Source organism: Cavia porcellus, unplaced genomic scaffold (assembly GCF_034190915.1).
Source record: "Cavia porcellus strain 051 isolate PalLab524CR breed Dunkin Hartley unplaced genomic scaffold, mCavPor4.1 scaffold_2, whole genome shotgun sequence".
NCBI lineage: Eukaryota > Metazoa > Chordata > Mammalia > Rodentia > Caviidae > Cavia > Cavia porcellus.
The window spans coordinates 29,172,046-29,196,471 of NW_026947485.1; the positions used below are offsets into that span (position 1 = coordinate 29,172,046).

A 24,426-nucleotide genomic window follows, 5' to 3' on the forward strand; every position below is an offset into this window, starting at 1 on the left:
ATATAAAATTCCTTTCTGAGACTCGCTTTTTGCAGGCTTCAATTTTCCCCTTCTTTGTGGGGAAACTTTCAAAACTAACACTAAAACTTTCAACTTCTATAGTTTTACCTACCATTTTTATTCAACTAAAAATTCCTTTTCCCTTATATTAGAAAGGTTGTTTTTTGCTCATGAGACCTTTCACTCTAAGTCAGGACCTTGGTCTATTTAGTTCACTATTCTGAGTCACCACATGACATGACCTTGACCTGCAAAAAGTTAAAGACAAGCCCTTCAGGAGTATCCTTCTTTGTGTATTATTTCATATGAACAAAATACTCATATGTTTATCTAATCTTTTTTAAATTCTTCATTTTTACCTGATTGCTAGGATACTAAGTTCCTAACTAGCTACCCCAGGAAGAGGGTACTTTCTTTTATCTCTGAAAAATACCTAGTCACTAAGTATTTTCTGAATTTCATAAATAGACCCATTGTTAAAAAATCTATCCAGTTAATGACAGCTTTACATTTAAATCACATTATACTTCACATCAATTTTTTAAAAACACTTATTTCATGCTGGTAACACCCTTTCCTACTCCTTTTATTTTCTAATTTTTCTCAAGAAATGGTCATCAAAACTGAAATATATTTTCAGGTGTCATTTAATAATAGCAATATCCAAATGCATCATACTTTTGTATAAAGGTTAAAAAATGCTTTAAGAGGGGGCTGGGGATTTAGCTCAGCGGCATAAGCACCTGCCCTTGCAGCAGGTGGTCATGAGTTCGATCCCCAGTACTGGAAGGAAAGAAAAAAAAATGCTTTAGGTTTTGTTTCCAATGTCTTCCTAGATGGTGCCTAGTATCTTATAAAAATTTTAGCTAATGGGTGCATTGGATATTAAGCTTCGAAAACAGTCTGTAAATGTGCCTTGGTTCCCAGAGCTCTGACTGGCTTGGAACTCATCATTCTCCAAGTGTCATTTAAATCTCACTTCACACTTGCACAGGTGAACTCAGATGCTATGTTCCTGCTTCTAGACAATACACAGACAAACAAAAATGTAGATTCTCTAACCCTTCTTTATTATTCTAAAAATGGTTCTAAGTAAAAGAAAAATCACTAGTACATCTGCAAAGTAACAAAAAATACAGCACAAAGAAGATGCACCAACAAGGAAGATAACCTAAGCCTAATTTGGATATAAATAACAGTATAGCAGAAATATAAAAATTTTGCTTTACATTGATACTGACTTCAAAGCCCATGGTACGTATTAAAGAAGTCCATAATGAAGTCACAATTCTGCATATTTGTGACCTTAAACAAAACACTTAGCCTCTCTGTTTCCTCATCTAAAATATGAAAAACTGAGATCACCTCCAAGGTTTTTCCAATTCTAGGACTCCATGAGATATACTAACAGTAATATTTTCTAGTGCATTAACAAATGCCTAAGGCCCAAACTGGATTCAGCTTTCAATGATATCAAATGTAGGAACTGTTCATATTTTTTATAAAGCATTAGTAATTTCCTTTAGGAAGTTCTACATCATTTCAAAGGTTTTATTTCTGCAGTAACTATAATTACAGTACTAAAAGATGACTAATTTTGTTACTTAGTGTAATCCTTTCACAGAGCTTTTCTCATTACAATTATTTATTTCTTCAGAAGGGATGAATCAAGTAACATATTGATACTGGTGATCCTAAGGCTACCACATTTCCCATAAAAACAAAAACAAAGAAGGCTCCCACCATGCTTAGATAGAAAATAAACTTCCAATTAGTAGAACCACACAGTTCTTTGGAGGGCTAAACCTTGAGGATGAGGATTTAAACACTGACACAGCAGCTTGTGTAATGACACTGGACAAAAGCAGAGGTGGTTGTCACAGGTTCACCATCTGTCAATCTATTTCCTTCTCTATAAAGTGGCTAGTTGCTTTGAAAGCTACTAAGCAAAAGCTGAATAACCATTAGGATAATCCAGGTTTACTTTATTAACTCTATTTTATAAAATGGAAATTCCAATAGCCTCATGAGAATTCCAATGTTTTCAATAAGTCTATCTGAGCTGGGGGTTTAGCTCAGCAGTATAAGTGCCTGCTTGGCAAACGTGAGGTTGTGAGTTCAATCCCCAGTACCAAAAAAAAAAAAAAAAAAGCCTATCTGAGACCAAAGGAGACAAATGCTATTAATATTACAGATACATGCATGCAGAAAGAGTTCTTAAATGTGATTTTAAAAATCTAGAAGATTAAGTGCTTGTTCAGAGTCTAATTAAAAGCTTCTATTTTATGTCAAGTATTTATGTTTACTTATTTATGGCTGTTGAAAATTTTCACAGAAAGTTATCAAAATATGTAAGTCAAATGGCAAGATTCCAGAATAATTACGAGAAATCTAAATAAAAGAAGTTCATCAATATCCACTAAAGTCATAGTAAAAAAAAAAAAAAAAATCACAGACCGACAGTTGTATTAACCATAGAACTCAGTTATCCAGCTCCATTCATTTAAAATTGCTTCTTTCATTTTACAGCATGCATAGGGATATTGCCAGAATCGAAACTATCCTATTGCAAATCAGAAAATAACTTTTTTAGACAAACCTTTAAAATAGGACAATTGTGCTCTTCTCATCAAAACAGATGCTTAAAAAATCTGTTTAAGGTTTCTGGTCCTTTAGTCTAAAAACAGAACATTAAGTATCACATTTATATAATATCTTACACATGTTCCTTATAGAACTTTAAAATATTTTATTTAAAAATTCCAGTTACTGATTTGTGGAAAATCCACAATCTCTCAATTATTTCCAAGGATGACACTATATCAACATACTGAATCATCCAAAACTATGATACAATATGAGACATTTCACTTTACAGACAAGTTTTTTTATTTGTATAAATTCCTTTTTAATAATCAGTCTTTAAATTTGACCAAAAGAATCTAACCTTTCTATATAGAGTAGCTTTTTGGCTACTTATCTTCCTGTATCTTAATCATCTGCTCTATACAAGAAAAAATTGAATTCAGAAAAACAAAAAATATTATGAGAAAATGAAATAAAACTTAAAATGGTAGGCACATTTCTCCTTAAGTTATAAATACAATTCTAAATATATGAACATTTTCACAGTAAATAATTTATAAAGTTTAATATTTACACAATTATGAATTAGGTTAAAGGTTTTCTTTGCCACAAACTACTGCAAATCTGAGATTGCATCTTAAAACTGTGGTTAAGATCCTGGGTCTTCAGTTCAAACTGCAGCATAACCACTAACTCTGAGATTTAGCAAAGTACTTGAATATATTTAGCTTTTTAAATCTAGTTTTTAAATCTTTGATGGTTTGAAAGAGGGCATACTATGAAGAATTACTGCTGGGATTCAGGAAAACACTTAAGATATTCCTTTTTAAAATGTTATTTTTTAATACAATTATTTTTAACCAACAAATCTGCCACAATTCCATTGTGCTACACATAAGAAAACAAGAAAGCTGACAAGAAAAGCCACAACAGTAAAAACATAAAAGTTAAACACTGTTTAATAATAAAAATTTCCTTCCACTTAGAAATATTTGGTAAAAAAAACACATCAAAAATACTACACTTAATGATTAGCATAAATGAAAAGACGCACTCAATTAATTTGTTAAACAAATATACTTGGGCACTCACAGGTGGAGTTGGGGCCCGGCCCTGCCCCGACCCCTAGTAGCGATGGGCTCAGCTAAGAGCATGCCAGCCACTCCATCGCGGCATCCACCACATAATAAGCTTCTGGCTCGAGTAGCGGAGTAGCGGACCCTCGCTTGCCTAGTGCTGGCATCCAGCGCACTCCTATCCAGGTAGAGAGCTCTCCACAAACAAGCCTGCCAGCCAGAGAAGAGCTAGAGGATCCTAAGCAGGCCCAGGACTCAGAAGATCCTCGCTCTCCTACCCTTGGCATTGCATGGACACCTATAAAGACCTGCAGTGTAGGCTCTGAGAATCCACTGGTGAAACAACTGAGTGAAGTATTTGAGACTGAAGCCTCAAAATCAGATCTTTCCTCAGAGTCCATTCTGGCCCTGGGAGCAATTTTGTCTTCTAAACTGGACTTGTCTGTGGATACTGAGTTAATCCTGCAGGACCAGACAAAACCTTGGAACCAGACCAAGTTCCCCTCTAAACAGATGTTGTCCAAGGAGGAAGCTAGACAGCCCACTGAAATCCTCGTGGCCATCCAGAGCTCAGACAAGCCTTCAAGAGACCTTGAGACTCCCCAATCTTCAGGTTCTAAGCATAATTGACGGAAACAAAACAGCAAGGTACTAGGCAGGTCTCCCCTCACCATCCTGCAAGATGACAACTCCCCTGGGACCCTGACACCACGACAGGGTAAGCGGCCTTCTCCGCTGAGTGACAATGTTAGGGAACTAAAGGAAGGAGCCACTCTTGGAACTGGACGACTTCTGAAAACTGGAGGGCGAGCACGGGAGCCAGTCCAGGACCATGACAAAGAAAATCAACACTTTCCTTTGGTAGAGAGCTAAGCCAAGTGGGGGCCAACCTGGACTCATGCAGGGTCTGGTGATTGTGTATCCTCTGGGACCTTTTTGCCAGTGAGACTGGAAAAAGGCTTAATTTCTTTGACTTCTCTTAAGTTACTAACTCTGGGACTTAGAGCTTTATTGGGCTTTTTTGTGTGTGTCATATGTATTTCTTATATATTAAAGGAAGTGGTTTGATTTTTTTTTTTTTTTGTCTCTTTGAGTTAGGGTCTCTGTAGTTCAGGGTGGGCTTGAGCTCACTTTTAAGTCCAGGCTTGCCTTTAACTGTCAGTGATTTTCCTGCCTCAGCCTCCCAAGTGTTGGGATTACAGGTGTGTACCACTGTGCCTGCAGGAAGTCATTTTAAACACTGCTTTAAAAAGTTAGACCTGAGGTTTGCATGGGTCCTCTGTGTCTAGAATGGCAGCCTAGAGGGCTATATTCCCTAAAGGTCTCCTACCTCTGAGCCCTTTTGCTTACATCTCTTAAACTGTGCTGTTCCCTGGGGCTCTGTCCTTGATTTTTTCTCTTTTTCTGCCTACATGCAATTTAGGGCTTTAAATGTCACTTTCCTAATATTCTGGTAATTTCCAGGTCTCTCTCCAATCCTGATCCCTATCCAGCTACCCCAGAATTACTTCAAAGTCAGTTTGTCTAAAATTGAATGTATGATCTTTCCCTAAAAATACATTACCCATCTCCTAGCTACTACCCTTGTGAATGTCATCTACCCAGCTGCTCAGATCCAAACCATAACCATTGTGTCAAATCCTTCCCTCAGGCCAGAGGTGTAGCTCACTGGCACAAGTGCCTACCTGGCACACTTAAGGTTGTGAGTTTGATCCCCAGTACCAAAAATAAAACCAAATTCTTCCTTCTCGCTGTCTCACATCTTAACAGTTGGTCATTAAATTGCTGTGATTCTATATCTTTCCTAAAAAAAAAAAAAAAAAAATATATATATATATATATACATACATACTTGGGTATATTATGTCTCTGCCTCTCTTCTAAAATACTACTGAAAGTAAGAAACCAGGAAAAATAAAACTCAACTTTCCCATACATTCATTAAAGGCACTTGAAAAGTCAAATTATTTATGTATAAATTTAAAGAATAGCAATTAAGCTTTTTGTACCTTTTCACTAGCTATGTTGTTTCTATATCAAACATAACATTTTACATATCTCCAAAGTATGAACTTTAAGCATCTTTTTAAAGTTCTGTCAATGGCATACAAAACCATGGTTGAAAGCAGCAATTGCAACAGCTAACAATTACTGAGCCTTCACTACAACTTTAACACAATATTGTCGCTTCATTTTATTCTTACATAACCCGGAGGCAAATTATTAGCTCCATGTGATCAATGGGAAATCAAGACTATGCTCAATAAATGGAGCTTGGACCATAAGTCTGTCTAGGAAGCCCATTCTCTAAAATGCTCTATTCTACCGTTGGTGGGAGAAATGAATGCCATCTGTACAAACTGTGTAAGACAACATTATTGAATTACTATTCTATCACATTAAAATAATCGCCATTATTAGAATTAATTTTAATAGCAGACTGATACATCTTTAAATATCAGACAGCTATGATTTTGGAGTATTTGTTTTACCTTCCATAGATTTCATGTCAATTCTGCTTCCTATACATGTCTTTTTTTTCTTTTAAAGACTTACATTTAAAAATGAATACATGCAAACATAGAATAAATTAGTAGTTGGAAAAACAAACACTTAGAAAAAGGAGGAAGTTCTGAATGCATGTTCCTCTAGCAAATTGTTTAGAAATAAGATGTAGATATAATTTAGGTGGAATAGTTTAGCTCCTTTTCATTCAGCTATGTTTTACTTTTTGCAATATGCCACAGGGCAAATCATCAATTCATTTATTTTGCAGCTGTCTTGTTATTTAAGCTGTAAATTTAAAAATTATTTTAAGTGGCTGGGGATTTAGCTCAGCAGCATAAGCGCCTGCCTTGCAAGCAGGCAGTCGTGAGTTTGATCCCCGGTACCAATAAAAAGGAAAAAGACAAAAAAATAAAAAATAAAAATAAATTATTTTAAGATTATAAGTAGCACTTTTAAAATTTGTAACATTATTTAAATTCATTTTATTCATTATTTTTTCTATTCTGTATACAAAATGTTTTAGGCCATTAATAGCATAAGATTATAGCTGAAATAGGAATACACAGTTACAATAGTTTCTACTGTACAGTATAATAAAGCTTCTACTTTTGGTTTTGCCTTGAAGAAACAGAATAGGTACTGTCATTCCATTCCCATCTTCCAAAACAACCTTATTATTGAGGAGTGGTTTAAATTAGTTCTTTTTAAAAGTGAAAAATGTGTAGCTTAAAAGTTATCAAACATAAAGTGATTTTATGATTAATAAATTAATAAATGATAAAAAGCTGAATTAAGGCTCTTACTCTATTCACAATCCTCTCATTACTGGATCACTAAACTGGTCTTAATTACTAAAGAAAATACATTCCAAATCATCTTCGTACTTCTACTTAAAAATGCAACTTCTTAATTTTTATTTAACAATGTCTTTGACATTTTCATTCTTCTGAATTCAAAAACTAACTACCCTGCTTCAAAGCATCATAAGTACCTTCTTTGAAAATGCCTGCTTGCCTTTCTTCCTTCTCTTCTCCGTACACACAAAATGTGTTTTCCTTCTACCCAGAACACAATGTCTTAACATAATTATTTTGCTCAGTATGCATGAAATCCACATTGTTGTCTATTATTATTAATTCAGTAATACACTGTGTCATCCTTCAACAAAGTATTTCACCAGCATCTACAGAAACCCACATTCTTTTCTATTATTATAATCCAGTAACATATTGTGTCATTCCCCCAACGAAGTATTTCATCAGCTTTTAATTTGACAGGGCAAATTAAAAGCAAATAGGAAATAACAGTGTGGAGAGACAGAGACAGAGAGAGATAAAGATAGAAAGGACTGATATAGCAAATATCCAGATAGAAAAACATTAATGCAAGGAGAATCTGGCTGAGGGGATATGGGAATTCCTTGTGCTAGTCTTGCAACTTTTCTGTAAGTAACATTTTAATTTTTTTCTAATCAAGTCAAAACTAGCAAGTCAGGGTGAACACAAAACTAACTGGAACTACAATGTCATTTCTACTTGCTTGGAATAGGCCAAAAGTTCAGTTATAAGTTTTAAAATCACCAACATGAAGCAAGAAATACAATAAATTATGTGAATCATTTCCCATAAGATGACTACAGATCATTGCTCAGGGAAGAATACATAACTATGTTAGTTCCTGGTAATGAAACAAGAAATAAATTTCACCCATGTGTTTTCAAAGTCCTCATATTTTTAGAGTCTAAAAACAAAAGTTTCACAGGGCTATTTTGTTTGACATCATTCATATTGGGCTATAGCCTAATGCTAAAGTAAAATTCAGTAAAAGCAATTCTACCAAGTACAAAAACCAGACAGCTCAAGTACCATATGTAGATTCCAAACAGCTCTACTAAACTCAAGAGTAAGACTATAGAATACCTGTAGCAATAAACTGTTCATCTTGATCGAGTTTTTGGTAAATAATAAAATCCAAGCAGAAGCTATAGTCCCTGTAAGATAACTAACACATCTCTTTTATGCAGCTGCTTAAGATCTTTACAATTTAACAAGCATCCAAACTAGAGATAAAACACACATAAATTTACATTTAATTTATAAATTTTAATAGTTTTGCAAGGATATATGCCTGGATGAAGATCATTTTAATACAAAAACGGCAGAGCCAGGATAATTCTGGCCTGTAAAAATGTTAAACATAGGTCTACTCCATGTAAACAAATGTATGGAATAACCTTACTAAAATGATTAAAATGTCCGAGTCTATTCTTCAGTATGACTGGCTAATGGGAAGAATTAGTTATTGTTATCTACACAAATGAGTATCATTAGAAAATATGTACTAAAGTTTCATTCTAAGAATAGTTAATACATGGCAGTTTTCTTCTAGCACCTGGAAAAATGCACACTAGAAGATAATCTTCTTTCTGATCCTGAGCTTCAAATGGAAGCAACTGCTAACTGCCACATGTGAGACTGGTCAGGAACACAGACATAGACATTCATGTAACTTTTAAGATAAATTCAAATATTTCACTACACTATTAGCAAAAGGATCAAAGGCAGTGGTTTTAAAACTTAATTGTACATCAAAATCAACAGGGAAGTATTTCTTTAAAATATGGAAGTACAATTTTAAAGTAAACTGTCTACATACTCAGAATATCTTTAAGAGACTGATCTAATATTTGTCTAGGATTTGTAAACTATGCTTTAAGATTAATGTTGAATAAAAAAACCCAAAAGACACTAATAAGCAGATAAAGAACAGCTCTGTAATCAGCACAACACTGAAAACAAAATGCCAGACACACTCTTCTGTGCACCCTAAATCATTATTCAGATGATTTTTATTAACAGATTATTTAACTTTTTGAGTAAAAATCACTTTATAAACATTTAACACATCTCTTGCAATAATAATAATCTTGAAAGCAACTATTATTAATAAAAACTAGCATTCAGTATCCAGTTGCATAGATCTGTTAATTCATTCATCAGCCCTTTACTGAGCATCCAAACTCTGTCAGGCACTATGATGGGGTAAGAGATCCAGTTATATAGACCTTGCCTTCGAGAAGCTCTTGATTAGGTGCTGTTTCCTACCAAAGAAGAAATTCTAGGAACTAACAAGAAAAGAGAAGGATGAGAGGCAAGACAGCAGTAAAAGACGGTCAGAACAGAAGAGCAAGGGACAGCTTTTCACTTATTTCCTACTCTAATATCTATTTGCATAGTTAATGTACTCCAATTTAGTTTTAAACTTTATAACCATCAACATGAATACACTAAAAATAAAACAAATGGAGGCATAACATGTAGTTACAAAATGTGCTCATTTTAGCCCTATGATTATAGTATACTTTTATCATGTCTGCCTACCTACCTACATCTATCTATCTACCTACCTACCTGTGTACCTATTACGAGTAAGACATTAGATAGCAAGGTAGTAATGTGTTCACTGGGTAGACTATGTCACTCCAGGGCTCACAGAGCTCACATGGCTCCATCACCCATGATCTCCTTCTCTCTCATCAAGAGTTGTCATTCCCAGAACAATCACCACTAAAGTTTAATGTTTTAGGTTAAGTGAGAAATGTCAAAATTAAAAAGTTGAAAAACACCCTCATTGAGCATTAAATGGAATAAAATATTTGCTAACAACATGTAAAAAACGATGCAACTTCATGTAAACAGTGTTGTCAGGTGCACTTGTACATCATACCAAATGAGGCTCAGTGGTAAGACAATGGCAGTTACCTGGGAGAGGGTAAAGTAACAAAAGCAGACTGCATTTTGAATCTATAATCTGCTTATGAATACTTCAAATACTATATACGATAACCTCTTAAAACCACAGAGAAGGTCTGAAATCCAAAGCATATGAACTTCACTCAAATTCCATATAAATAAATGATACAACATGCATTCCAAATCAATCAGAATAGAAAGATCTTATGATAAGATAGTCCATTTCATCTCTTTCTAAAAATTCAACTATAATTGAATTATGTCCAGAGAGACCATGATGTATATACTCACTGAAAAATAAGTTATATAAATAATGTTTTATCTTTTACTAAGATAACAGGTATTAATTCAATTAAGCCCCCTTAAATCATAAGCAACACTCATAGTTCTAATGTACTTTTGAAAACAAACAAAAAAATTAAGATAGAAAAAAGAAGTAACTCCTGAAAATCCCTCATACAATACTAAATTACAGAAATCTGATACTTGGTCCATTTATCTTTTACTGGCCAAAGAAATCAAGTTTGATCCCATACAAGGATAAGAACGGGTAAAATCATTAATTTGTCAAATGATGACTTTTACAAGGATGTTTATGGAAGAAAACATTTGAATAATAAGAAAACATCTGAATAATAATAGATAATGAACTCCTCCAAATCAATAAGAAAAATAAAAATAGTTCAACAGAAAAACAGTAAAGATATGAATCAAGTAATTCATAAAACATACAGAGGTCAACAACATGAGAAAATATTAGTCAGGCATGGTGGTACATGCCTCTAACCTTAAGCTATACAGCAAAGAAACATTATGAAACCATTTTTAAATACAATAAAGCCAGAGAAATAATATAATGATATGTACTAATGCAGAAAAACGTCCATGATACTTGAATGAAAAATACAAGTAATAGAATATGAACAGCAAAATACAATGTTTTTAATTTTTAAAAATCTAATTGCGCATTTTTCTGACCCATATAGTATATGTTTGTGTCAGGAAAAAGTCTGGAAAGACATACTCAGAACTGTTAGCAATTTTTATTTCCTAGGGCATGTTGTTTTGGGAGGGAAAGTGTACCAGATTTTTCTGTTATGAGCCCATATTACAGGATATTTAAATGTTTATGTAATACAACTTTTAAGTTAAAAAAAAGCTTTTTAGGAATTTAAATTAAATCAATTTGTATTATTACAATCATAACTAGAAAACTCTATCCACAACATATGGTATTAAACAATATAAGTATAGCTTCACAGTACAATAATACAACTTAAAAACAATCTGGCCAGCAAATATGAAGAAACTACTTGAAAATGTTCATATACCCAGCTATTCTTCAACTAGGTCAAATCCCAGTACCAACCTAAGTTTTCTTTCTGTCTGGAAAATACTATTTCTTTAGTTTTCTCCACACATCCAACCCCTCACCACCATAATTGTTAGAAAGCTTCCATCTCATCTTTCAAGATTCAACTTAACCAATTAAAACCTTTTCTACTGTAACAATGAAAACATATTCCAAGAAAAATAACCTTTTTAAAAGATTATAGGGGCTGGGGATTTAGCTCAGCGGCATAAGCGCCTGCCTTGTAAGCAGGGAGTTGAGTTCGATCCCTGGTACCGATAAAAAGGAAAAAGACAAAAAAAAAAAAAAAAAAGAGAGATTATAGAAATATATTTTTCTAACAATAGATAATTTTAATTCTTATTACTGATTTTAGGGTTATCTTAAATTTTTAAATGAAATAAATTTAAATTTTTGATTCCATTTGAACGTCCTTAGTACAGAAATCAAAAATCTAAAGTGCTCTACAATGTAAAACTTCTGAGTCCACCACAAGTGGGAAATTTCCAAAGTCGACTTCAAAACACAGGTGCAGTAAAAGGATTGTATAAAGTTAGCTTTGGGCTATGTGCAGAAGGTGTACATGAAATATAAATTAATTTCATGTTTAGACTTGTAGCGCAGCCTCAAGATATCTCATTATGTATGTGCAAATATTCCAAATCTAAAAAATCTGAAATAAGAAACAATTCTGGTCCCACACATTTTTCATAAGAATTATCCAAACTACATTAAACAAATAAGAAAATAAGGGGGGGTGCTCTATTTCAACTAAAATGTCTTCAAATTCATACAAAAATATGCATAAAAATTGTGCCAGGCTATAACTGGTATTCCAAATTCCACCTGGGAAATGAATTTTATAGCTATGCCATAAACTTCTAAAATCCTGAAGTTTTAATAGATATGCTGACACCACCTTAACCACAACAGTTCTAGCAACTGCTACTATAATAAATCTGTCAATTTCTATAATGCCTCTGACAAATCCATTAATATGAATGATGTACACTTCACATAGCACACTACACAGCAACTGCACAAGTTATGTCATCTCCATTCTGAGTAGCAAATCAGCAATCAATATTTGTAAAAGCAGCAGCTAATCCTTTGTAAAATCACTGGTTCTGTGATTGAAGAGTTTGCTCAATCCACACAGTTAATCCCTCTTCATCTGCTTGAGCCCACTATTTATCCCAGCCTCTTACAGTGCTTGCTGTGGCAGATTAATACATCTCCACACACCAAACATGACCTGACAATTGACACGGGATATTGCTGACAGGATAAGCTCTTCAAATACTGGCCCTTTACAAAGGAAACCTACATTAACAGTCAGAAACCTAAAAGTTTACCAATAGGCTCACAACTGGCCCTTCCCAACTCCTCACCTGATTTATTGAGCTCACTCTCCTCAGGATGTATGTACCTATTTTTGTTTTGAAGAAGTCTGCTGGCTGATTCTAACATGCTTGTTTATAAAGCATGTGTTGTTACTAATCTTTAAAATAAAGATAAATAGAAGTGTCTTGCCATGAAAAGGACTCCTACATAGAGAATCACTTGGAGAATTCTTAGGCGTGAAGTAAATGTGACTGATTTCAGCACTCTCTGCTCAGAAACAGCTGTTACAAAGTTATAAAAAACTTTACTTGTACCGAGCAGTTAGATAATATGATAAATTTCTCTTGTGGAAAATACTAAATTTTACTTACAAGCCTAACAAACATCTCCTCAACCAAGTTATTTCAACATATCTTAACTGAGGCTAGCTAAAGGACAAAAAAATTCATGTCAAATTAAGAGCAAAGAATAGGCCTGGAGAGAAAAAATTATTTCCTAGTCCAAGAAAATGAAAGAGAATAATTTTTTAAAAATACAACACAAGCTATCTCTTTATGTATCTAAATTCTTGTTATATGTATTTAATAGAGATGAAATATTATCAAGATACTAAATCTTGTGTCATATTCTTCCAGAGAAGATGTGGCATTCCAAGGAAGGTCCCCAGGATCATGTGAAATGATCAGGAAACCAGCATGCAACGCGAAACCAATTGTGTACAGAATTTTAGAAGAAAAATGAGTCAAGAGTCAGTAATAGCATTTGCTTCAGAAAGGCCAAGGAAGAGAAGTACTACAAATTACTTACTGAGTATGAAACTTGGGAAGATCCGGTGCTCTTCCTGAAAGGTCAAGGAAGAAGCAGTACGGGGAGAAGCAGTAAGCAGTAATTAGGGAGTAAAATGGGTGAAATTGGAGCCAAAAAAAGGATAACCAATCTCTAAAAACAGAATCAGTAGTAAAGGAGAGAAAGAAGAAATAAGAGAGGAAAGGTATTTCCAGTTTATTTTCTAAATCAGTATTTGTAATAACATTCCCTATTCCATATCAAATTATACTTTAATACAACACTTAGTTTTCAAAACTAATTCATATGTAATAATTTATATATAATATTAAAAATGAATGATAATCAGTAAAATTGCAACTAGTATTTGAAAATACAGGGTGGCATCTCCAATGTAATGCAAAAATATCTTAGATGGTATGTTGTATATTTTAAAATTGTAATATTAGAATGTAATAGCTTTTTTGGATATTAAGCAAAATAACTTCCAAGTCAACTGAATTCGATATAAAATGAGTTACACATATCACCAAATCCTACAAGATAACTGGTTGTAACCAGCCTTACTGAAGAAAGATGATGTACAGAGTGAGTAAGAAGCAATATATTAGTTCAATTTTATAGGTGATCTCTTCATGTCAAGAATATATAGAATTTTAGATAAGTGGTCAAGTTTGCCATCAGCTAAGAAAAATAAATTTCAAAACTCTTTTGAATCACAAAAACCACTTAGAGGCCACAGTTACCAATGCTATTTCATACTACTTTTGAAATAGTGGCATTTCCCTGGTATATTTAAATTATAAAATTCAACCCATGCACAACTTTTTAAAAGCACATCTGTCATACAAAATATATACTTGCATTGAAATCTTTTAAGTCTTGGTCTTTGACCCTCCTAATGAAAGTCTTGAGACACTGGACACAAATGTTCTATCCTATACATAAACATACATATGTAAAATATGTGTGCATATGTGTGAATAATGCACATACAATGCTGCACAGCTAATTCTAGAGAAGGTAATGTTTGACTTATTTTAAGACATAATGATGTCCACAAATAGCTTAGGCCTTTAGATACAACTGACATAACTTCCTAAGGAATGGTGATGTTTTTAAAAATGACAATACAGGGGCTGGAGATTTAGCTCAGTGGCTTAAGCACCTGCCTGGCAAATGTGAGGTCATGAGTTTGATCCCCATCACCACCCTCTGCAAAATGGTAACACAGTAAATGAATGTTTCCAAGGAAAACAATTTATAACTTCTCTCAAAAACTTGTCACACTCTTAGATACCAAGTAACAAAACAATAAATTCGTAACTCAATGTGCTAATGTTACATGTAGCCAGAACCAAATTAACACCCATAGAACTCCCAACAAGTCACACTAGCCTCATTAAGCATATATCTTAACTGAGCTCAGCTGCTAATCAGACATTCCTGTTCTCTTTGGAATATGCTGAAGAAACAGAGTGCTACTAACGGAAGTTTTTTACATGTTCTGAAGAAAATGTTACCTTTAAATCTGAGATTTCAATGTTTTAGTAAGTATTTCCATTTACCTTTTAACAATTCTGAATATTTACTGATGTGTCAATAAAGACTTTGATTTTTAGTTACAATAATAAAATCAAAATTATCAAGATTTTCCATGAAATAAAATCTCAAAAGAAGATAAGCAGTCACAGTGAAGGTGACTTGGTAGCATGATAATTTTGTTGACTCAAACATAAAAGATATGATGCCTGAATTTTTGTTATAAGGAGTTTCAAAACTATAATGGCAGAAGAATACTTTTTACTAAACTAATCCCAATATTATGGCTCAGGACACCAATATCACTATGTCAATTTGTCAATCACTATCACTATGTCAATTTGTCCCACCAATGCTAATGTTAATTTACATGACCTGTTTAAAACAGTAACCAAATCATTTCTCCACTTTACTATTTTTCACCTTATAAATAACAAGTATCTTATGGGGAAATCCTTTGAGAAGATGTAAATATCCACGTTTTCAATCACTAGTTTTAGCATTCACTAGGTCTAAACCTGATTTTTGCCTGAATTCTTTCCCTCCTGATTGCAAATGATGATGTTTCCAGTCCTTTTTGGTTCCTAGAGATTGAACCTAGGGTCTTACACACACTAAGTACATGTTGTGTCTTTAAGCTATACCCACAGCACTACAGCCTTTACTTTTAATAAGTGAAGATGTCAAGTATATGAAAAGGCTGAAAACTAGACAAAGGATGACAATTTGGAAATCAAATTAATTCAGAAGAAATATAACTAAGTCTTGGCTTGATAAACTCTACAAACATAGTTTGATATTTCTGTATGAGTGTATACATAAATGTGTTTGCTACCACGTATCAGCCAGGTACTGTCTATCCAGAACTGTGCAATCAAAAATAACAATAGCAAGGCCCCCTCTGATTTAAAAAATAGATCATAAATCACAGGGCTACTCCTATTGGTCTCTAAATTTCACTGTAGATTCCTAAATGATTTAATATTTCTAGACTTACCAAGTGAAAGGCATAGATAGTCAGGCATGGTAGCACACACCTATCATCATACCATTTGGGGAGGCTGAGGCAAGAGAATTACAAGTTACAGCCTAGCCTCGGCAATGCAGCAATTTAGCAAGATCCAGTCTCAAAAAAATAAATAAATAAAATAAAAGGCTGTAGATGGAGCTCAATTTAAGGACCCTGGGATCAACCTCCAGTACAACAAAAGGAGAGAAGGACAAAAACTAAACAATTTATAAGTTTCTTTCAACTCTAGTAACTCTACATTCTAAAAATACTAAAATATGCAGATTTATGCAAAGATATTTTTAAAAGTCTTACCTTTACTATATACATTTAATACATGTCTGAGGGGGAAGTACCTAAAAGTAGACATAAGTGTAATAACTGTTTAGTTAAAGCATACTAACAAAATTTCAAAGTAAGCAAAATAATTCCTCTCAAAAAAATTTTGGTTGTGACCTGGAACACAGTAATTCTATTCTGTTGATTATATTTGATGGGATAAATTTCATGTAGCAAAAGCAAAAGGAAGCATTGTTTCTATAAGCATTGTAACTGTTATTAGGCTAACTTAACCCTAAGTGTAGCTAGTGATAAGAGTTTTTAGAAAATAAATCAATCTGCAACCTGAGGATTCATACCAAAAAGTGCATGTAGGTACTCTAATCAAAGGACCTGGTTTCTAAAGCTTCTGTTCCAAACTCAATAGAGAAAACAAATTTGAACTTGACTAAACTTAGTCTTGATAGTTGAGAGGAAGGGAGGGAAAACTGGGATTATAGGAATGTAACATCACGCCTGCCTTTAGTTTTATTTTTTATATGAAATTATTGTACTTTTTGTTGTACATTTTATATTAATTATTGTAAGGTTTACAAAGGAAACAATTTAATACAGGACACATAATTATAGCATTATTTTATATTAATCACCCAAAAAGTCAAATACAAAATGGGCAGTAAATTTATCCACACACTAAAGACCCTAAAGAATCCAAATGAGGGCCTAGACCCCATTGCAATATCCTGCATCAGTTTAGCTGAAGACCTAGAGCCCATGACAATGCCTCCCACGAGTCCAACTGGAGGCCTAGAGCCCAAAAAATGTGTCAGGCAAGTCTGTTTCACAGATCTGCACTGGGAAGGCTCAAAGGTCAGTGGCAGAAGCTAGGAAGTCTATGCCAGTGAGATGTAGGATCTGTGCCAGCAGACTGAGAGTTCTGCACTAGAGCCAGGAAGCAATGCTCAAAGTAAAGAGCAGAGCTGCCCTGAGAAGTACCACAGCCATCCTCAGTGACAATAAGGTCCTGAGCTCCTCCGACAATGAGAACAAGTGACTTTATATTAGGAAGTCAGCATGATAAACTTCTCCAGGAGACTCAACAGCACACTATCTTCCCCTCCAGAGCCAGAAAGTGATGCTCAAAGTAAGGACCAGAGCTCCCCCAAAGTGAACCACAGCCATTTTTAGCAACAACAAATTCTTGAGCTCCTCTGATGATGAGAACAGCTAAGTTTATATCAGGAAAGAAGCTCAACAAGCTCCTCCAGGACAATCAATGGCAACAGAACCAACACCACCACCTCTTCCTCTCCAGTTCAACTTTTTGTGTTGTTGGCAACAGTCCTCAGGTGGCCAATGCACTCAGCACCATGCTGATTCATTGCAGCTGGGTGTTACAGGTTGACCACCAGTCATCAGTTCACCACAATTATAATAAATATGTTGGTCCATGAAATCAAGTTATATACTCAGATGAAATAAAACTCATGAAAATCGATAAGCAGAAGGTAAGTTATCAGAAAAACCAAAGGCAACTGAGTTGTTTGGAGGCAGTACTTTGCATGGGAAACATTCAAATAGCCAGCCAGAAGAAATTCCAAGTGAAATTTCAAGGTTTTGGGGTGTGTGTATGTTTGCATGTGTGTGAGAGAGATCTGAGTATTTTAAGGCACGTAACTTTAAATGATGGCAAATATAAAATGTTACTTTACAATTATACTGCATGTTCATTCAGTTGTATATAGTCTAAAATATTTAATTAATAAACTATTATTGAGCAATTCTAATTATGATAATCCTGTGGTATTGCTTATTCTAGCCTACCCACCTGTATGCAGTTTTATTACACAAATCTGCTGGTGGTCATGATGATTCTGTCATTTATAAAACATACCCCTATGCAGGATAAAGACGGCATTCTCCCTGAAACCAATTTGCATGGATTGGAGCTTAGATACTCTAAGTTCCTCACATCAAATGGCCAGACTCAGGTATGTACAGACTAATAGTCACAGACAGCACCTTGTGCACAATTAACACACTGCTACTTACATACTGGGGGCAGGCACTAGAAGAATGTAATGTAATGTAATGCAATTCTATTTCTATCTCCGTGCCTCCCCATGGAGTATATGAAGGTAAAAACCCTTCTGTTTCCATTTTGGATTATTTGAATTGAGATTTACTGGCCTCCTGAGGATATAAGATGATTTGTAATAACTTAGCATTCTCCTTGGGTATTTCTTGGCATGCTACAAGCTTTTCTCAATTATATCTGTTCTGTACTTCCTAGCCAGTACATTTTCAATGAAGCATCAACAAACACCAGTTCAAAAAAGAGATTCTGTAATCTAAACCTAATAATTTTAATTCCTGAGAACATTACTCTAGGAAAATATAAAATATAATACTTTTCATACAGCCTCTATCTCACATCAAGATATGACAGTAATTATAAAAATTTACTATGAACCTAGTATGTGTCTAAACCCATTTGAGACTGAAATTTCTATCGAGATAATTATAGACTTGCATAGGATTGTAAGAACAGGGATCTTTTGCTCAACTTTCCCCAGTGGTAAGATTTTATAAAACTATAGTTTAAATAGCACAGCCAGGGTACTGACATTGACACACTCCACCTATCTTATTCGGAGTCCCAGTTTCACTTGTACTCATTTGGGCTCATTAAGTTTTATACAATTTTATTCCCCATACAGGTTAATGCATGCACACTGTCATAACAAACAGCTCCAACACCACAAAGATCCCTCCTATTGCCCTTTTATAGCTATGCCAACCTTCCTACCTGCCTTCTCCCTAAATTCTGGTAGTCACTTTCTATTCTCTATTCCCATAATTTTGTTATTTCAAGGATGTCATATATATGGAATAAAACAGTATGTAACTTTTAGGGATTAGCTTTTAAAAAACAACATAACTACATGGAGAGTCATCCAAGTTCACATGTATCATAGTCTGCCTCTATTTATGGCTCAGTGACATTCCAAGATACATACGTGCAGCTAGTTTTTTAAAATAGTTTGTTCCTCTACATCTCATTCCTCAATTCATTGCAATTTGCCTTCTGCCCACACTACTCCATATATACATCAAAAAAGCACATAACCTCCTAGTTTCCACCATCAATCAAATATTTTTAGTATTTACTTTTCTTGGTTTTTGTGAAGCAACGAATAGCATTGACCACTCATCACTTCCCTAAAATTCTCTTCACCTTTGGCTTCTAGACAAAGTACTCCTGACTGTCCACTTATATAGTTTGTACATACTTCTTATCCCAATCTTTAGTTTTGATAGCCTCCCAGCATTGTATCTTTAGGTTCTTCTGATACTGTTCATTCACTCACAGTGTAATTGCACCCACACTTGTACGTACCACTGCCTCCTATATGCAAAGACTCAAGAAAAGAGCTTTCTCCTAAACTCCAAACCCACATTTTCAACAATACTAAATGTTTTACCTCCTAAATTTAATGTGTTAAGTGAACTAACTCATTCACTTTCTCCTCAGCCTGACTTAATTCCAGTCATCTTTTTTCATTCCTACAATCCATCTTCTCTATGATTGGTACCATAGCTGTGTAGTTCTCTCAAAACCTGACATTCATCTCAACTTCTTTTCCTTTACTTTCCATGTCTGCTCAATCACTAGGAGGTCATATCAACACTATCTCTGAAATGTTTCTTGAGTCTCTTCTCATTTCCCATCATTATTTTTTTCGTCTAAACACTCAGCATTACTCATTTTTGTTGGATCAACCCAATAACTCATCTTTACTTCTGGTCTTTCCATGCTGCTCTCCAGACTTTTGTCATGATGCTCTTGCACAGACACAAATCTGGTATGTTGTCTCCATATTAAGAGTTTACAATGGCTCCCTCTTGTCACTGTGGATGACAGTGAACTTTTAACACAACATACAAGACTCTTCAAAATCTATCTTGTGCTCACTCTACATCTTCTTTCACTTCTCACATGTGCATCCCATGCTCTCATTATTCCAAACTACTGGTAATTTCCAAATGTTCTGTCTCACAAACCAATCACTAATGTCTCCAAATGAGTCTGGAGAGCTCTCGTAAGGAACCAAAATGGTAGGTGGGACTTTCAACAAGTTTGAAGAGTTGAAATCATTAACTAGTTTTATATTCAGAGGGGAAAACAAATGTTAAATGTCTGAATATATTCTGAATTTAACATAATGAACCAATAATTTAATATTTCACATATATACAACTTGTCTAGAGATAATGACTTTCTGGTTCCTTCAAATCTATAGTACAAAATTCAAACACCTTCTCAAACAAACCAGAAAAAGAAATGATACAGTTGATAGTCCTTTTAGATTCTTGAGCATAATACAAATAAAGTCTAAATTATGGATTTTGTGGAGCTGTGTAAAATCTTTCCCCCAAAAGAAACTATGTGACAGGAAAAAAGAAATAAAGTGGGCTAAATATTAAACCACACACAGTAACCATTCTTGATATATTTGATATTTTCTAAGATGTACAAGATTCCCAATGAATTGGTTTTAATCTTTTTCATTATTTTTGGTATGCCTGTAAGTGCTGCTGATAAACTGATTAACTCACACTCCTTGGCAGTGTATTCTTCTGACGATACACAGGGCAACAGAGTGGTTCAGGTCACTGCTATGACACAGTAATTAAGTACTGAAAGAATCTGCCAAAAAGTAGTTGTTTCTTTTTGTGACAGTTGCTTCTCTGTCTCTCTGTCTGTCTCTCTGTCTCTCTCTCTCTCACACACACACACACACACACATACACACTAAATACTGCAGAAAACAAGATATCACAAAAGTCTAGAGTATGCTATCAATACAAATAACAAGATACTTGTAGGAACGGGTAACAAGAAAAGTGTCAAAGGCAAGGTATTTTGCAGTAAAAACAGGAAAACAGATTAACTTGCTGGTGAAGTAGTATACACCCACTGTTTAAAAACTCAACATCTACAAGTAAACTGATTTGTATGTATAAAAATAACAAAACTCTGGAAATATATAACTTTATGAGCTATAAATTTTGACAGAGTAATCCAATAATTGCCATATATTTAGGTAAGTTGCATTACAGAAAAAAGTGGAAAAGAATTCTTTAAAAGACCCTGAATTAATCGCTCACCATTCAAACCTAAATCAAAATACCATTGCAGCCTGTAAGAAGTATAGTAGCAAACCTAAAAGTTGTTCATCACAGGAAAATCATTTCTGGCAAATAAAAAAGTCTTTATTTTTAATAAAACTGGGTAGGTAGTAAGGGACATCTTACAGAGACTGAATTCATAGTACTTGAAAGCATATGGCTGGATGTAGTGTACGTACCTTTGGGACAACATGGCATTTCGCTTCTACTAGGACTCTGTTTGCTAAGTTGCAAGAGTATATAATAAGAAATCAACCTGGTAGAATTTTCTGAAGATTAAATAATTTATGTAAAGCATTCAAACAATATTTTATCATTTTCTAGGTATTTCTAGTTCCAAGTTCTATGATTCTAATAATCATAATTTTAAATTTATAAAAATCAAGAATCACAAAGAACTTCAAATTGATGGACCATTTCTAGTCTCTTCTCTGCTTTACATATTTATATTTCCGTATATTTTTTCATTATTCCACACTATAATCATTTGTTCAATAGTATGGAATATCCATCGTGAAAGTCTGCCTTGGAATTTCAATAAGAAACTAGTATCTGTGAATACTAGAGTACAGTGGCCAGAGTCATGAGCTCAACGGTCAGGTCTGGCTTTCCCAGTTCATGTCCTATCATATATCATTGGGTGACCTCAGGCAAATTACCTATCTGGTAAAGCAAGAAACACATTTTATCAAACACATCTATTTCTTATGATGTCTAAAAGAAACAGTATATGATTAAGTAAACGTAATATAATTCAAGTATTATATATAAAATAAGTTACATATGTGTAGCATATATACATAATACAAATTAAAAGCAAAAATGAATTCCTCTCCTTCAAATATTTGATACAACAAAAGAATAAACAAATGAACAGCAGCAGTCTTGCAACATCAACATCAAAAATAGCTAAAAAGATTATTTTGGGACTATACAATGTCTGCCTTATTAGCCAAGGCATTCTAAGCTTAATCTAGAATTTTAAGGAATTAAATTATTTAAATCTACGAATTGACATTAAGTAGGAGGCAATAAATTTAAATGGGTGACAAGATTTAATTTTTTAAAAATATGCATAAAACACTATGATTGTTCATAGAAATATGAATTAAAATATGCTACCAACAATTCCAAATAAAAGTTTGTAAGGGAATCCTAATTTTAAGAACTTAAGAATTACTTATAATTGCTATCATCAAAGAGCTGTTTAGAGAATAAAAGAATGATTTTAATTAGATATTTTCTCTACCCCCTTTTTTTCTGCCCCCTTTTTACAAAGTGAATAAACCTATTTTTTCTTATAGAAAAATACAACCTCCTGCCCTATTGCCACAAATCCTAAATTGCTGTAGTTCTCTATGTCATAGGTCAGAAAAACTTCGGTCTTAACTATACTCAATGGTTTCATAAAAGATAAAATACAACTTTGTTCACTGACATCATTGACTGTAATATCTGAAACAGAAACAATATACATTTTCATCTTTTTCTAATCCCCAAGTTGACAATCATATGACAAAGTTTTCAATCCAAATCATTCTATAAAATATACTCTAGTTAAAATTAATATTAGTTTCTTATTGAACTTCTGAGGCAAAACTTTCACAATGGATACTCCATACCATTGTACAAGCAAGACTTATATTGGGGATATGTTCAAGCACATGATTAAATCTAAGCTAACAGTGGACAAGCAACAGCTGCAATGAGAAATTAAGATAAGTATTGAAAGATAGCAAGCTTTTAGGATAAATACTGATGATTTGTTAAGGAGGCCAGCCTATAAGCAAAGAATGATGTGAAAAGTAAAAGCAGACGATTCTGAGGAGAGCTTTAAAAAAACAAGCAAAGGGATTTGGACTTGATTAAACAAGCAACCTACCACTGTTATAGGATCTTGAGGAAGCAAATGATTCTATCAATGTAATATTTCATAAAAATCAATCTGGCAGGATACAACGGAGCATAAAAGAAATTTGGCAGGCCTTTTAGTTCAGGAAACACCTACAGTATTTCTTTGTGGTAAGTTTTCACCACAAAGACTAACGGTAGCTTTCATTCATACATTTTATAGATGTTTATTGAAATCCCGTTACATGTTGGGTACAGTGCTGGGCACTGGGATTATAATGATAAGGTTCATGGTCTCTTCTCTTAGGGAGCCCACAAGATAGTGAGAAACGTGGAGAGAAAAGTAAGCAAAACACAACCATGACAAACTGGTAAGTGCTACAAAAGACACAAACAAGGATGGGCAACATAACAGGAGGCAGAGGGACTGATTTTAGAAAGGCTGCTCAAGGAGGCCCTGAGGAGATGGCAGAGGTGAAGTCCGACACAATGTGGAGAAAGGGTGAAAGCAAGAGTGGGTTTTGGCAAAAAGAACAGCATAGACAAAAGCAAGAAAATGTTTAGTTTGTTCAGGGAACGTGGATAAGACCGATGTAGCTAAAGCACAGTGAGGGAAAGAAAGCATAGCATCACGTGAGAATGCAGAAGCAGACACCGACTGTGCAGGATTTAAGCTAGTCTTATAGGAAATTGGAACACGATTTTAACTTAATGGAAAACAACTACAGGATTCTGATCAGGCAAGTTACATAAAATGGCAAAAAAAATTACAGGAAAAACTGTTGGATTGGTCATAAATTAGATATAAACAACAGAAAAGAAACTTGAAATTTGTTTTAAAAAGACAAGTAACTTGTGTTTCAAGGCTGGAAAACTTACTGAACAATAAGCCAATACTCTAATAACAAAAAAGATTTAAAAATTTCAATTTGAAGTTACATAAATTATACTTACTCTCATAATTACAAAGATATAATCTAGAAGTGCTCAAGTGAGATTAAGTAATTAAAATCAACCAAGGAAAATACAGGTTAAATATCCCTTATTGGGACCAGGAGAAATTAGGATTTCAGATTTCTTAATATTTGCATGTACATAATGAAATATCTTGAAACTTAAGTCTAAATACCAAATTTGCTTTTATATACA

The 24,426-nt window shown here is 34.0% G+C and overlaps 1 protein-coding gene and 1 pseudogene across 4 annotated transcripts in view; one reads left to right on the forward strand and one right to left on the reverse strand.

Moving 5' to 3' along the window:
• Positions 1 to 24,426, reverse strand: part of Skap2 (src kinase associated phosphoprotein 2) — a 179,519-nt gene that overhangs the window by 72,292 nt on the left and 82,801 nt on the right. Inside the window, exon 1 of one of the 4 annotated variants that reach the window (XM_063239706.1) lies at positions 5,348 to 5,440. The exons of the other annotated variants lie outside the window; for them this stretch is intronic. The gene's annotated coding sequence lies outside the window, so the exon portion shown is untranslated. Of the gene's footprint in view, positions 1 to 5,347; positions 5,441 to 24,426 lie in introns of those variants that run through there. 4 annotated transcript variants of the gene reach the window in all.
• On the forward strand, positions 3,684 to 4,654 carry LOC100715687 (cell division cycle-associated protein 3-like; annotated as a pseudogene).